Here is a 15134-nt window from a genome sequence, read left to right as displayed (position 1 = left end):
CAAGCCAGTTTGAAAGCTTGTAATGATAGCCAACACAGGTATGTTTAAGGCAGAATAAGACAGTCAGGTGTGCGGTTTATGGTCCGTCAGATAAATGACCTGTCCAAAAATACAAAACAAAATACACACAAATATTACATTCTACTCCTAATATTAAGCATACTACCGAGGGCTCAAAAACAAATAGGCAATAAGATTTTTTTTTCTGCTATCCAGTTGGGCTGCTACTGTTTTTTTTACTTGCCCTGCCAATGTTTTCACTGGCTTCACCATAAAAGAATGATCAGTTGGTTTTTTTTTACTGATATTTTGCTAGAAATGTGTGTGTGTGTGTTTGTGTGTGTATACATATTAAATGTGTGTGTGTGTGTTTGTGTGTGTATACATATTAAATGTGTGTGTGTGTGTTTGTGTGTGTATACACACATATATATATATATATATATATATATATATATATATATATATATATATATATATATATATATATGTGTGTGTGTGCAAATGTACTTTTTACGTTTTACAATTTTACATTTTATCTTATCTTATCATTTTTTTTAAATTTCATGTAAGAAATGAAACTAGGTACTGTATATTCTATATATTAAACTTAAAACATTTTTGTAAAGAAATGTATACTTTTATTTAGCATAAAATTATAGAATGTATAGTAATAGTGACATTTTTGGTAACACTCTACATTACTATTTCAAATAAATCAAACAGTCCTTAAAAAATGTATCAAAGCACAATTATTTTAAACATTAATAATAACAATTCTTGAGCACACTTAGCACATTAAAATGAATTCTGAAGCATCGTGAGTAATGGCTGCAAAAACATTCAGCATTGGCATAACATTAAAATATAACACAGTTATTCAAAATGATTATATTTTACACAATAAATGATTTTCCTATATTTTTGACCCCAAAATTTTAAATGGTATTGTGTAAATATATTTTTAGCTATAATTTAACTCCAAAAATTCATAAACAAACCTTTTCATTAACACAATATCTGGCAATATAGTGTCTAAAATCTGTTACTCAATATTCATTTCTTGCTTATTGAACAGTTTTATAGAAACAATTACAACCATGCTGATATTTAACAAACAAACAAAAAAGGGTACTTTCATGTCATTCAGTAGCTCCAGACTGAACCAGGCAACTGTACAGTGAAAACCAGACATAGACACAGTGGATGTTCGGGTTGCTGTTCTACTGTTGTGTTTTCAGCGTGTTGTTTAGTTGTAACTCTTAGCTGAGGCACAGAGGCGCCTGTTGTTTGGAGAAGAAATTTTGGAGCAGTGCTTTGTTCAACGCCTGTGGGAGGGCAAATGTGAGGTGCTTACATTTACATGTGGGGCAGACACAGATACACACACGCACGTGGCTACATTAAGCATCCTTAGGAGGGTTAACTCATCACTTCAAAAGAGTCAAAAATGGGGAGATTCCCAGAGGAGAAAGACTGAGAGCCTGTAGTGGATTCTGTAGCTCCCTGTAGAGAGAGAAAGTGAGAGATTGATGGGATGAAGAATGAAAGCAATGAAGTTAAGAATGAAAAAAGCCGACTGAGGAGGAGAGGAAAGAGAAGTGTGTGTAGGTGCGATGTTTTTGCCGTATGTGATAAATCTATTTGTCTCTCCTGGGTGTTGCGTAGCAGCAGACATAAACAAAGGAAACGAAACAGCAAACAGGAAATGCAGATGTCATCATCCTGCTTCCTATTGTGATGAGACAGTTTTGATCAGCGGTGCACAAAAAAACGCAAAGATGTCGAGTACAAAGCAAGTAATTTTGTTTGTGTGTGGTTACAGAGGTGTGTGGTTTGTTCTGCATTCATTGTCCTCTAGGAGTGTGTTTGTGGCTACCTGCGTTCCCTTGTTAGCGTGACCTTAACGTGGGTGTTTCATTTAGAAAATCACTCCCACCACCCCATATAAATGCCCTTCCCCCGTCTCCCCACCTCACTGACTCAGGTGACTAGAACACCTCTGCTGCTAAATTGGCCATTGATGGATGGATAGAGTTTGATAAATGGATGGACGTCTGGATTGCTGTTGTTTCAGACCGTGCTGTTTTAATACACTACACGTAGGCCAGAGTGAGGGATGGTGAAGAATGACTCAAGCACGAAACGTTTTTGTCCAACAGCCACATTTTACAGACTATCAAACACACCTGACTGCTGTTCTTTCAGTTGTTGTAAAGTAGATGTCAGCTGCATGCTTTTGGGTTCGACCTCTTGTTCAAGGACTGGACTAGTTTTCAAAAGACTCTTTAGTGCCGAAAAGCAAAATGCTTTAGAGTTTTTTTCCACTAGCTTTTTAAACTGTTCTTATATTCAGAAACCAATAATAATAACTGCCCTGGTGTGTATATGGAATGGTGATTCCAGACATGTGACCCAAAAGCTTATATCTTAATGGTCAATTATATATATTTTTTGGTCTTTTGCTTTTACTTTTGAGTGATTTCAGTGAGTGAATAGTATAATTATAATGCTGTAAATGTCTAGCATTTAAAACAATTGAATTTGTAGTGTTTTTGTATTTACAGAAAATTGATTTAGAAAAGACGTATGTTTTATTGAAAGACAAATGCATTTGATAGAATACTAAGTATTTAATAAAATAGACCAGAAATCATGTATCAGCAATAACAATTATGAAAATAATATGTTATAATAATTATTATGATAAGAATAATTATCAGCTTATCATAGTAGCCAGAATTTTAATATCAATGTGCCAATAATTTTTTTTAGCCAAGGCACGTTTTACTTATATACAGTACGGTAAAGCATTTCCCATCTTGACCCTGTGTTGCTCCTATCAGGTGGAGTTTGAATGGCTCAAGCAATACTGGTTCCAGGGCCGACGTTACGCTCGATTCTGCAGCTGGTGGACTAAACCCATAGAACAGATGGAGAAAGACTGGAAGGAAATGGAGCGAATGGTAAGAGTGATGGAGTGAACTGTAAGCAGGCCTGCACAGTTATATATGCTAACTATTTCACTATACACAAACTATTTCATATAATAGTTTATATATATATATACATTTAAAAAAAATATTTGTATTCCTTTAGCAGTCTAATTGTTTGGCTCTCTGTTGCATCATTGATTAGGATTAGACTTTGTAGTTGTAGAGACTGTAATTTTGTCCTTTATGCGTATGTGCTTTTCTGGGTAATAATTATAATAATAAAACCTATAGGTATGCTAGATAAACCTATGAGGTTGCATTTTCCACTGAGGTGTGCAGCTTGTTTTTTTTTCTGTAATAGTTTGTACTTCTAGATGGTTGAATTACTCATGTCACATCAGTGCAGGGCAGGTTTTATATTCACTGGCCAAAGTTTTTTGTTACAGCTGTATGACCCAAGTATGCAGAGCAGCATCTGGGCTCTCTGTACTGCTGGAGAGGATGCGCAGAGGTTCTTTAAATCTAGACAATCACAGCTGATCAGTACTGTCTGTTTGACACATGTTTGATCCATATGTGTATGTGTTCAGCACACAGCTCTGCTCAGGGCTGTAGTTACTTTCAGTAGGGGGCACTGTTGTATCATCATATTCTGTCTTCCACTCGCCGCCTCTTTTGCTCTTTGAGCAGTAATCACATCTAATGTGCTGCTGGGGCTAAGGACCAGCTCTTGAGCTAGCCGCTCTGTTTGTGTGTAGGTGTGTGTGTGTGTGTGTATGAAAAGGTGAGACGGTCTCACTGTGAGATAGTCTCCCTCTGTCTAGAAACACAATTTAGGAGCACTGATATCCACCTGTATATTAAGATCTTTAAGACATGCATTATTGTAAGTGTCATTGTTTTGTTTTTCGTCAGTGGTAATCTTTATTGTATTACTGAGTATTATTATTATGTATTAGTAAATCATACAATAAAAATAGAATATTTAATTTATGAAATTATATTATATATTGTTTTAACCATATAAATAATAAAAAAAAGATATATTTATTTATTATTTTCTTTATAAATTGTGGGTGCATTTAATTTAACCCGATCAAGCCATTTTGTGCATTTTATTAGTTAAACAAATATTGAATTTGTAGGATTGTTAGAGCTTGAATAAATGGCTCATGAATGTGAAAGCACTTAGAAAATAAATATTCATTTGAATTCCTAATATCTGATATATTCATGGCTGATTTAAATTAATTTAAGTATGATTTCAACAGACAGTCATGGCATTTACCAGAGACGTGTGTTTGTCTAGATTCTTGGGAATTGTCTCTGTGGTCTTCCAGCACTTTTCTTGATTTTTCAGCGGTCTGAGCAGGTCCAAGGTTGGCTGGTCCGTGTGTTTCCTATTGTGTCAACCCTCTTCCTTCTGTTTATTAAAACTGTTCCTCTCCCATGGGGATTTCTCTCTTTCGTTTTCCTTCTTTCTCTTTTCTTGTGTCTCCCTCTCTTGCTCTTCAGGCTGTTGTGATGCAAATTTTCAGCCCTCCATTTGAATGACATCCTGATAAAACAACTCTCTCTCCCGCTTTCTGTGGCTCTCTCTCCCCCTTCTCTCTCTCTATCTCTCTCTCTCTCTCTGTACCTCATGAATTAATGTGAATTGCTTAATAGGAAATATAGAGGAAAATAGAAAGGAAGAAAGAAAAGAATAAAGATAGCCATTGAAATGTGCCTTGATAAGATGAGGTAAATGTTATCAAACATCAGGTCTCAAGTCCCTTTCCTCAATTTCTCTCTCTCTCTCTCTCTCTCTCTCTCTCTCTCACACACTCACACACACACACACACACACACACACACACACACACACACACACACACACACACACACACACACACACACACACACACACATACACACACACATTGACCGAACGTCAGGTCCCTACAGAGAAGCTATCATACTCCTCATACACCCCTGACATTTATTTAGGCTTTTGACTGTGGCACTTTCTTTCTCTCCTTCTCTCAGTCTGTCTATCCTGGCACAGGAGAGATAGTTGGCTATATGCAAAATATTTTAAATACAATCCAGGCATTTTTTTTTTTTGACAGTTTTTCTTTCATTTGTATGTGGTTGCAGGGCTGAGAGTGAGACAGGTCTGTTAACAGTATTGTGGGTTTATTCTGATGTTTTAGGTCTAATTTGTCACTTTATCCACTTCTGTTGCTCAGAGAGTCACATCAAAAAGCTTTTTTTCCTCTCTCTCTCACTGCGTCTATTCTATTTTTCTGCCACATACGCCGTCATCCAATGTTGTGTGCTGAAACATTTATTTTCAGACTGAATAGAAACTGTTATGCGTTTATGGATACAGTGAGCCATTTAGATGCATCTCCTGGTCCTTTCTGGTGGTGTTTGTTTGGGTCTTTATTTGTGTGTTGGCTCGCACACAGTGACCGTTTCATAATTTCATCCTCTCCGTCCAATGAAATAAAGTGAGCGAGAGAAAGCGAGCAATCATGACTGCAGGGGTCACCATTGATATCTGATTACGTTATTGACCTAGCATGTGTGTGTGTGTGTGTGTGTGTGGCAGACAGGAAGGTAAAGACCTCTCTCCCCAGTGAGAGAGTGAGAGTGAGGGTCAATGTAAATGTTATTGCAGTGTGAGCTCATTTGATCAAAGCCACTGAAAGGTTAAGCGAATCCAATCTGGTTTAGTGTGTCTGAGGGTAGGGGGTGTATATGTGTGTGAGGGCAGCGGAGAAGAGAGAGCGCTGGATGCAGTGAGGGGATTATCGTATAGCCGCTGAAATGCTGGATGTGCTGCGGAGCGCTCCTCTCTTTCTCTAATGCGTTTAGACAGCAATTGGCCTTAATAACCTTTATTGACTTCAGTAGGTCAGTGCCAAGGATCTAATTATTCAAGTGTATCAATTTCATCTAGTTTAGAGCGGCCTCTTCTGATAATTATTTTAAGGTCAACCGGGGCAATTAATATCTATTCACTTATTTGATGAGTTTGTAAAACATTGTAAATATAATGGCTTTGCTGTGCATTTTCATCATAATTATATTCCAGAATGCCTTTCATAGGGCCTCTGTGTAGCTCTTTTTCTGTGGGATCATCTCGTAGTTTCTTTCTCTTTTGGACCGTTTATTCAGTCATGTTTTACAGTCATGTTTTACAGTCAACAGTTGTTTCCTGTATGATCAAATTAATTACAGATCCATTAACCTTTTGGTTTTTCCAAAGGATTTTCCTTTGGCTCGCCTGCTTAAATAACAGCAGAAATGACCTCCCAATTTCTCTTATTACACTTAATAAAAGAAAAGGGAATAATAGGCTCCTAATAAATTTCACAGTAAGGGACGGTTTTTACTGGGGAATGGGGGAAAAAAATGGGAAGAAAAGAAGCAGGAAATGGGGGGTGAGGAGAAAAACACTGTACAGTAGAATTTGCGGGCAAAAGGTATTTATGATTCCCTTTGAAGTCCTTATTGAACAGGGTAAGCTGAATTTGAGCAGGCCGTGATAGTGGGGATGGTAAATACTTAAACCCCTTTAGAGAATGTCATGCACTGACATGCCACTTGCAGGCTCTGTGCTTGTGAGTGTGTGTTTGTGTTTTCTACCTACGGATGGAGGGAGGGAGAGAGAGTTAGAAAGAGAGAGAGAGAGAGAGAGAGAGAGAGAGAGAGAGGTCACTGGCTTTGTACCTGCATACAGAAGCTTTTACTGATTCTTTGGGCAGGCAGGGAGACCAATTGGTTTATGTATGTGTGTGTGTGTGTGTGTGTGTTTTTGTTTGTTTTTTGGTGGCAGGGATGGAATCTTTTGGATGGAATATCTATTACTGGACTGCTAAAATATTTTGAGGCGTAACTAATCACTGGTTTTCCCACAGGTTGCCAGATTAGTGGAGTCAATTTGAATTCAAGTTGAATTTTCAACAATATTTTTATAAAGTGAATTCTCAATGTTGAAAACAGTTGTGCTGCTTAATATTTATATATAAATATTAATATTAATATATTATTATATATTAATATATATATTTTATTTATTTATTTATTTTTTTCATGTGGTTTATGGACATTACATAAACTTGCATGGCACAGAAATCCATTTCCACTAAATCACACAAATTTCAGAACAGAAGATGTGAAGGAAAAAAAGAAGATCTACAGAATCAGACTGGGTCTAGTTGTTAGTATTGTGATTATGTGGAGAAGATTCAGTCTTGCTGTGCTGGTTTTGAGTGTAGCTCAGTGTGTGCAGGAGCAGATGATCTCTGACAGCCGATAAACTCTTTAAAGTCATATATTTTTCTTAGAAAGCCAATAAGTGCTTTATAATGCCTGATCTGTCTTATCTTCTGAAACCCTCCTCACACTTTGGGTTCATTTAGCGTTTTGTTTATTTATTTATTTATTTACTCTGCAGTTTTTCTGGTTCGCTTCTTGATCAGCGAGATAAGCGGCTGAAGAAAGAGGAATAAGATCTGGAATTACAGACCATGACTGATTAATCACTACTGGGGATATACACGCAAACACAACACATATATGCTTCATTAAATTCAACAGAGACATACACAAAACGCACAGTTTCCTGTCAGACCGGTACATGCTGACCTTATTCAGTAGATTTACCTCTTTGTGTGTCTAATGTGTCTGTCTTTCTCCTCATTCCTTTCTTTTAATTCCTCAGAGTCACCAGGTGGGCTATCATCTCATGGCTCTTAACCGAGTTAAGCCACGGTTCAGAACAATGAGGGGAAGAATGGGAGATCCTGATGCCAAGCCACTGTAAAATTGTCGGATTCGCTTGAAAAATCACAAAGAAAGAGATTAATTATAAGGAAGATATTGCAGATAATTCGAGAGGTTTTGGGAGAGGAGGGAAAGAAAGAAGATGATATAAAAGGAGCCCGGGAGAAAGAGAGCTCAGAGCGTGTCTGAATGTGAAGTCGTGTTACGCAGGAGAGCAGTCTGGTAGCTGATGCATACTCAGAAGTTGCAGTCTTTGTGTTTGTTTTTGTGTTTGTTTGTTTGTGTTTGGACAGAAGTTGAGAGCGAGGGATGACACCCTGGCTGAGATGAATAGACACAGATGTGTTTGATATTAAACACTATCTCCCTCTCCAAGGGGAAATGTTCCTGTAGAAATTGGTTATGATCCCCTCGCTTTCAGCTAGTTTCCATTCTCTCTCTCTTTCTCTCTCTCTCTCTTTCTATCTATCTCTCTCTCTCTCTCTCTCTCTCTCTCTCTCTCACTCTCTCTCTTTCTCTCTCTCTCTCTCTCTCTCTCTCTCTCTCGGTCTCTGTTTTGTATGGTGCTGTGGAAAATGGCAGCATACTTACAGCACATTTACCGAGGTCATATGATGCGATTTCTATTTGTCCTTTCTCTTTGGAGTGTTACAAGCTCTTGGAGCATAAAGAAGATCTGTAAAGTTGCAAATCCAAAGAGATATTCTTTATCAAAGTTAAGACTCTGTCACGCCCCCCTAAAAGGGGCAGCTGTCGCCTACTGGTTAAAGAGATGGAGTGGTAACCTGAAGGTCGCAGGTTCGATTCTCGATTTTGGCAAGAGTTGTAGCTGGGGGGGGGAGTTAACGAACAGTGCTCTCTTCCACCCTCAGTACTTGAGCAAGGCACTGAACCTCCAGTTGCTCCCCGGGCGCTGGATATATAGCAGCCCACTGCTCCGGGTGTGTGTTCACGGTGTGTTCACTTCTAACTGCTGTGTGTGTGTCCACTTGGATGGGTTAGATGCAGAGCACCAGTTCCGAGTATGGGTTACAATACTTGGCAAATGTTGCGACTTTCACTTTCACTTAAGATAGCTCATTTAAACATGTCTACGTCACTATGTGGAAATATTTGCGTAATGCCACCCAATTGTTCACGCAAAGAAATAAGGCCACAGTTAGTGTTGAAGCAGCCATGTCAGGGAGATGCTGTGTGTTCATAGGTGAAAGCAAAAGCACTTTATTTGGCCTTCCGAAAGTAGATGCATTTAGGAATTTTTAAGATTACTTACAACAGAACAGCAACGCATTTTGGAGGGGAAGTCGTGGCCTGGTGGTTAGAGAATCGGACTCCCAATCGAAGGGTTGTGGGTTCGAGTCCCGGGCCGGCAGGAATTGTGGGTGGGGGGAGTGCATGTACAGTTCTCTCACCACCCTCAATACCACGACTGAGGTGCCCTTGAGCAAGGCACCTAACCCCCAACTGCTCCCCGGGCGCCGCAGCATAAATGGCTGCCCACTGCTCCGGGTGTGTGCTCACAGTGTGTGTGTGTGTTCACTGCTCTGTGTGTGTGCATTTCGGATGGGTTAAATGCAGAGCACAAATTCTGAGTATGGGTCACCATACTTGGCCGAATGTCACTTCACTTCACTTCACTTCACTTTTATGGACAACCATTTCGTAAACCTAGCAGAGGAGGTAATTCTGACTTTGCTATGACAATCTGGCGCTTCTGAATCAGCTACTGTAAGTAAGTTTTGTTATTAGTTTAAGTATTTGCTATTGAATGTTGTGAATGAATATTGTGTGTGTATGTGTGTGTGTGTGAGTGTGTGTGTGTGTGTGTGTGTGTGTGTGTGTGTGTGTGTGTGTGTGTGTGTGTGAGTGTGTGCACATGAAGTCAGCTGTCTTAACCGTCCCTGGTTTGTGTACTGCAAACACATACAAGCTTCTTCACTGTATCTGTCACGGGACTCTGTTCCCCTTTCGGGCTTGAAGTGATGGTAAAACTATGGACATTATTAATGGTCTTGACATTTATTTTGAAAGATGAAGCTCGTGATTATGGAAAGGGGCCTTACATTTCTGATGAGTGCTTGTGGTGTTCGGCCAATCACAATGCACTGGGTTAGTTGCCCAATCAGATCAGACTGCTTTTGTCGGAAGGAGGGACTTTGTAGAAAACAATGCGTTTGAGAGAGGCAGGACAAAGAGGACCTACAATAATGTACATTATTTGTAAAATAATGTGTTTTTTGAACATTACAGCATTACATTACATTTAATCATTTAGCAGACGCTTTTATCCAAAGCAACTTACAAATGAGGACAATGGAAGCAATCAAAAACAACAAAAGAGCAATGATATACAAGTGCTATAAGAAGTCTCAGTTAGAGAAAAAAAAAAAGCCAAAATATTGTCAACATATTCTGTTTGACCAAATGCACAAAATAATGATCTTTTAAAAAAGCATCATTTGACCCCTTTAAAGATATGGGACTAAAATGTTCTATTAATGAGAGTTTAATTCATTATAACACTTGGTGATAGTCATGTACAATGCATTGTGCTCTTAACAATGATGAACAGATTAAAGAAGGAAAGTCATTTGCAAATATATCGCTATTAAAACTATTTAGGGGAACATATAACTTTATAAAGCTATATAAGATCTTGAATGCATCATAATAGAAAATGATTTACAAATTTAAAATGATAACCCAAAATATTTGTGCAATCCAGAGGGTTACAATTTGGTGTTTTGGAATATCTTATTGAAAGTGTATATTACTTTGTGTTATCTTTTTAAATTTGTCATAAATATCAATACATAAAATATGAATAAATAATAATTTTTCTTATTATAATTGCTTATTGTTATGATGATAATGATTATTATTATTATTACCACTTACAAATGAAAACAAATAAGTAATGACAGTTGTTGAAAAAATAATCTGTATCTATATTGGTCATGATAGAGCAATATCGGTCAATCTCTACTTATTAGCTTCATAGAAATTGTTACAGATATTGCTAATTACTTCACATTATCATTATGAGCCAGTTTATTACACATTATGAACAGGTTTTATGCATTCTGAGCGGGTTTTGTGCTTTTTGTGTATTTAATGTGAGCGTCTGTTTGTATCTGTCTCCCCACTAATATCATATTTAGATGTCATAGCGAATGATTCCTGCACATATTTCTTAAGGCATCCTCGCTGGAGGTATTAAACTCAGATTTGGGAAAGAAAATGCTTTTATTCGTTACACTTACTCAGATATAGTTAATGCACCGGGAACAAATGTGTCCTGCTATACAAGAGCCCTCAGGCTTCCCAAAACCACTGATGCATATTACTTCATTCACTTCACTACTGATATTTTAAGCATTTAGATGACATTACATTACACAACCCAGTGTCTCCTATAACATCATAAATTTTAGTCAGTACAACATGGGTTGGTTTTCGTTCTTTTAGTGGCAAGCCAATGTTAATCTTTTTCCCAAATGCCACTCTTCAGCCACCGTAGAAAAAAGACATATAATGAAAATGGTTTCAGGTCTGTGTGATGGTAATCTGTGCCTAGAGTTCATGTTAGAGTTCTTTAAGTGCTGAAAAAGAATCCTTGCAGAGTGAGCAGAGAGTGAGGTTTTGGCCTCCCTCCCACTGCCAAAAGCTTTCACTGGCAGGAGAAATGTGGGTACAAGATGCTAATCTCTAATCTCCCATCAGCAGGCCGATCCAGAAGGAGATGGAGGTGGTGGAGAGAGAGAGAGATGAGGCATATGTGTATACATATGTGTTTGTGTATGAGAGAGAGTGGAATTGGGTATGAAGTCCCAAAGAAAGTGGTACATTCAAGAGACAGAGTTTTGAGAACAGCGAAAGTCATTTTAAAGACATTGATATTGGATTGTCATAACCATACATACCACCATTTAAATATTAGGGGTAAGATCTGTGTCTCTTATTTGATCAAAAATACAGTAAAAACAGTAATATTGTGAACTATTATTACAGTTTAAAATATCTGTTTTCTATTTGTAATATTTTTCTAAAGCCGATTTTGCAGCAGCCATTACTTCAGTCTTCAGTGTCACTGTCATATGACCCATCAGAAATCATTCTAAGAAACATTTCTTATTATTAGCTATGTTGAAAACAGTCGTGCTGCTTAATATTTGTGAAAAACCTCAACAAAAAAAATCTATAGAATTATTTTATGATTAAAAAGTTAAATAGTAAACGTCTTTGCTGTCACTTTATGATCAATTTAATGCATCCTTTAATAAAAAACTATTGATTCCTTCCAATATATAAATAAATAAATTACTTACCCCAAACATTTAAATGGTAGTGTTTATGTGCATATTTACGTATACAGGAGCTTCTCAATGAATTAGAATGTCATGAAAAAGTTATTTATTTCAGTAATTCAACTCAAATTGTGAAACTCAGGTATTATATAAATTCAGTGCACACAGACTGAAGTCTTTGGTTCTTTAATTGTGATGATTTGGCTCACTGTAACAACGTACAAACTTCATAATCATCGGGAAGAAGGAGGCGGGAATCGGCAGACAATCAAATCAAACTTTAATTAAAAAATAAAGACAAAACAGCGCATCAGCCCTTCACGGACGACTGACATGCATAAATAAAAAGCAAACACAAACTAAAGCCCAGGCCTGGTCCTCTCTCGTCCTTCACTGTCGTCGCTCTGGTTTTATATCCCTCCATCTTCTCCGTGGGACTCGAGACCGGTGGGTCAAACAGGTGTCGCTCATTTCCAATCACTCCACCGGCCTCGCTCCTGTTCCCATGTCTCTCGGCCCCGCCCCACTCGTCACATACCCCCATCGCCCCTCGCAGGCCAGAGGGTACCCTCGAGACTGCGCTCTACCCGTCCCCCCTTTCCTCTGGGGGGGACTGCTCACGGGGACCTGCGGGAACCTGGGGGTAGGACAGATGAGGCGAGAGAAAAGGAGATGGAAGGATGAGGAGCAACAGAGACGAGAGAGGGAAAAAATTCCGGTTCCCAGATGCACTGCCGCTTGGCCCTCCACCAGCTGGGTGATCTTCTCCGCGGTGCCTGGCGGTTGCACTGGACGGCCCTCGGCAGACGGCACGACACTCCTCCGCCGCCCGGTAGACGGTGACAACTGGTCTTGGGCAGCCGGCAGGAGTCCCCCGTTGCCTGCTCCTCCCCGTTCAGGTGGATGGCAGCAGGCTCCAGCCCCCTGGCAAACGGCACCGACTCCTCCGCTCCCTCAAGGACGGCAGCCGCCCCTCCACATCACGGGCGGCCGGCAGCGAGCTCGCCCGTCCCCGGCAACTCACTCCAGCCCACCGCCTCGAGCGTCCATAGCGGCACACTTCCTCGCCTGCTCGATGGCACCGCGGATTCACCACAGTGGCGAGGGATCTTCAGCAGCACGTCCCTCCTTCTCCCGGGCTTCGGCACCACTGTAACAACGTACAAACTTCATAATCATCGGGAAGAAGGAGGCGGGAACCTGCAGACAATCAAATCAAACTTTAATTACAAAATAAAGACAAAACAGCGCGTCAGCCCCTCATGGAGGACTGACGCGCACAAATAAAAAGCAAACACAAAATAAAGCCCAGGCCTGGTCCTCTCTCGTCCGTCACTGTCGTCGCTCCGGTTTTATATCCCTCCATCTCCTCCGTGGGACTCTAGACCGGTGGGTCGAGCAGGTGTTGCTCATTTCCAATCACTCCACCGGCCTCGCTCCTGTTCCCACATCTCTCGGCCCCGGCCCACTCGTCACACTCACATTTAACAAAAACCCACCAATTCGCCAATCTCAACAAATTAGAATATGGTGACATGCCAATCAACTAATCAATTCAAAACACCTGCAAAGGTTTCCTGAGCCTTCAAAACGGTCTCTCAGTTTGGTTCACTAGGCTACACAATCATGGGGAAGACTGCTGATCTGACAGTTGTCCAGAAGACAATCATTGACACCCTTCACAAGGAGCCACAAACATTCATTGCCAAAGAAGCTGGCTGTTCACAGAGTGCTGTATCCAAGCATGTTAACAGAAAGTTGAGTGGAAGGAAAAAGTGTGGAGAATAAAAAGATGCACAACAACCGAGAGAACTGCAGCCTTATGAGGATTGTCAAGCAAAATCAATTCAAGAATTTGAGTGAACTTTACAAGGAATGGACTGAAGATGGAGTCAAGGCATCAACAGTCACCACACACAGACGTGTCAAGGAATTTGGATACAGTTGTCATATTCCTCTTGTTAAGCAACTCCTGAGGCGTCTTACCTGGACTAAGGAGAAGAAGATCTGGACTGTTGCCCAGTGGTCCAAAGTCATCTTTTCATATGAGAGCAAGCTTTGTATTTTATTTGGAAACCAAGGTCTGGAGGAAGAGTGGAGAAGCTCATAGCCCAAGTTGATTGAAGTCAAGTGTTAAGTTTCCACAGTCTGTGATGATTTGGAGTTCAATGTCATCTGCTGGTGTTGGTCCGTTGTGTTTTTTGGAAACCAAAGTCACTGCACCTGTTTACCAAGAAATCTTGGAGCACTTCATGCTTCCTTCTGCTGACCAGCATTTGTAGATGCTGATTTCATTTTCCAGCAGGATTTGGCACCTGCCCACACTGCCAAAAACCCCAAAAGTTGGTTAAACGACCATGGTGTTGGTGTGCTCTGACTTTGACTTGAACCCCATAGAGATTCTATGGACTATTGTCAAGAGGACAATGAGAAACAAGAGACCAAAAAATGCAGATGAGCTGAAGGCCACTGTCAAAGAAACCTGGGCTTCCATACCACCTCAGCAGTGTCACAAACTGATCACCTCCATGCCATGGCAAATTGAGGCAGTAATTTATTTATTTATTTATTTATTTATTGGTCTTATGAAGTATTCTAATTTGTTGAGATTGTGAATTGGTGGGTTTTTAAATGTGAGCAAAAATCATCACAATTAAAAGAACCAAAGACTTAAACAACTTCAGTCTGTGTGCACTGAATTTATTTAATACACAAGTTTCACAATTTGAGCTGAATTACTGAAATAAATTACCTTTTTTTTCACGACATTCTAATTCTATCTATATTAATAGTGATGGATAATTAATCATAATTAATGGATAACTGATTATTAAAAAATTGATAATTACTAATCATTTAGTAACGTTGGTGTTATGAAACAGTACACAGTGTGTGTGTGTGTATGGAAGGCAAATAATACCATAGGATTTTGGCTTATAACTTGGTTTTACACATTTACCTGAAATATAAAGCCTTTTTTCTTCTCATACTGTTTGTATTCACTGGATGTATTTGGAGTCTTTTGAGTGGAACTCCTGTGTAGTTCTATGAGATTTTTTTTTTGAGCTCGTATTGTGAACCGAAAGAGTGGTAGAATCATTAAACTCTTAATCTA

At 39.3% G+C, this 15134-nt stretch overlaps 1 protein-coding gene and 1 pseudogene across 1 annotated transcript in view; one reads left to right on the top strand and one right to left on the bottom strand.

Annotated features, from left to right (window-relative positions):
* LOC132106641 (alpha-ketoglutarate-dependent dioxygenase FTO-like) overlaps window positions 1–15134 on the top strand; it is a 183521-nt pseudogene that overhangs the window by 62005 nt on the left and 106382 nt on the right.
* LOC132106607 (chromodomain-helicase-DNA-binding protein 9-like) overlaps window positions 1–15134 on the bottom strand; it is a 263046-nt gene that overhangs the window by 245447 nt on the left and 2465 nt on the right. The gene's annotated exons all lie outside the window — the stretch shown is intronic.

The sequence above is a fragment of the Carassius carassius genome, chromosome 2 (genome assembly GCF_963082965.1).
Source record: "Carassius carassius chromosome 2, fCarCar2.1, whole genome shotgun sequence".
Classification (NCBI taxonomy): domain Eukaryota; kingdom Metazoa; phylum Chordata; class Actinopteri; order Cypriniformes; family Cyprinidae; genus Carassius; species Carassius carassius.
This window is presented reverse-complemented; position numbering and strand designations above follow the sequence as displayed.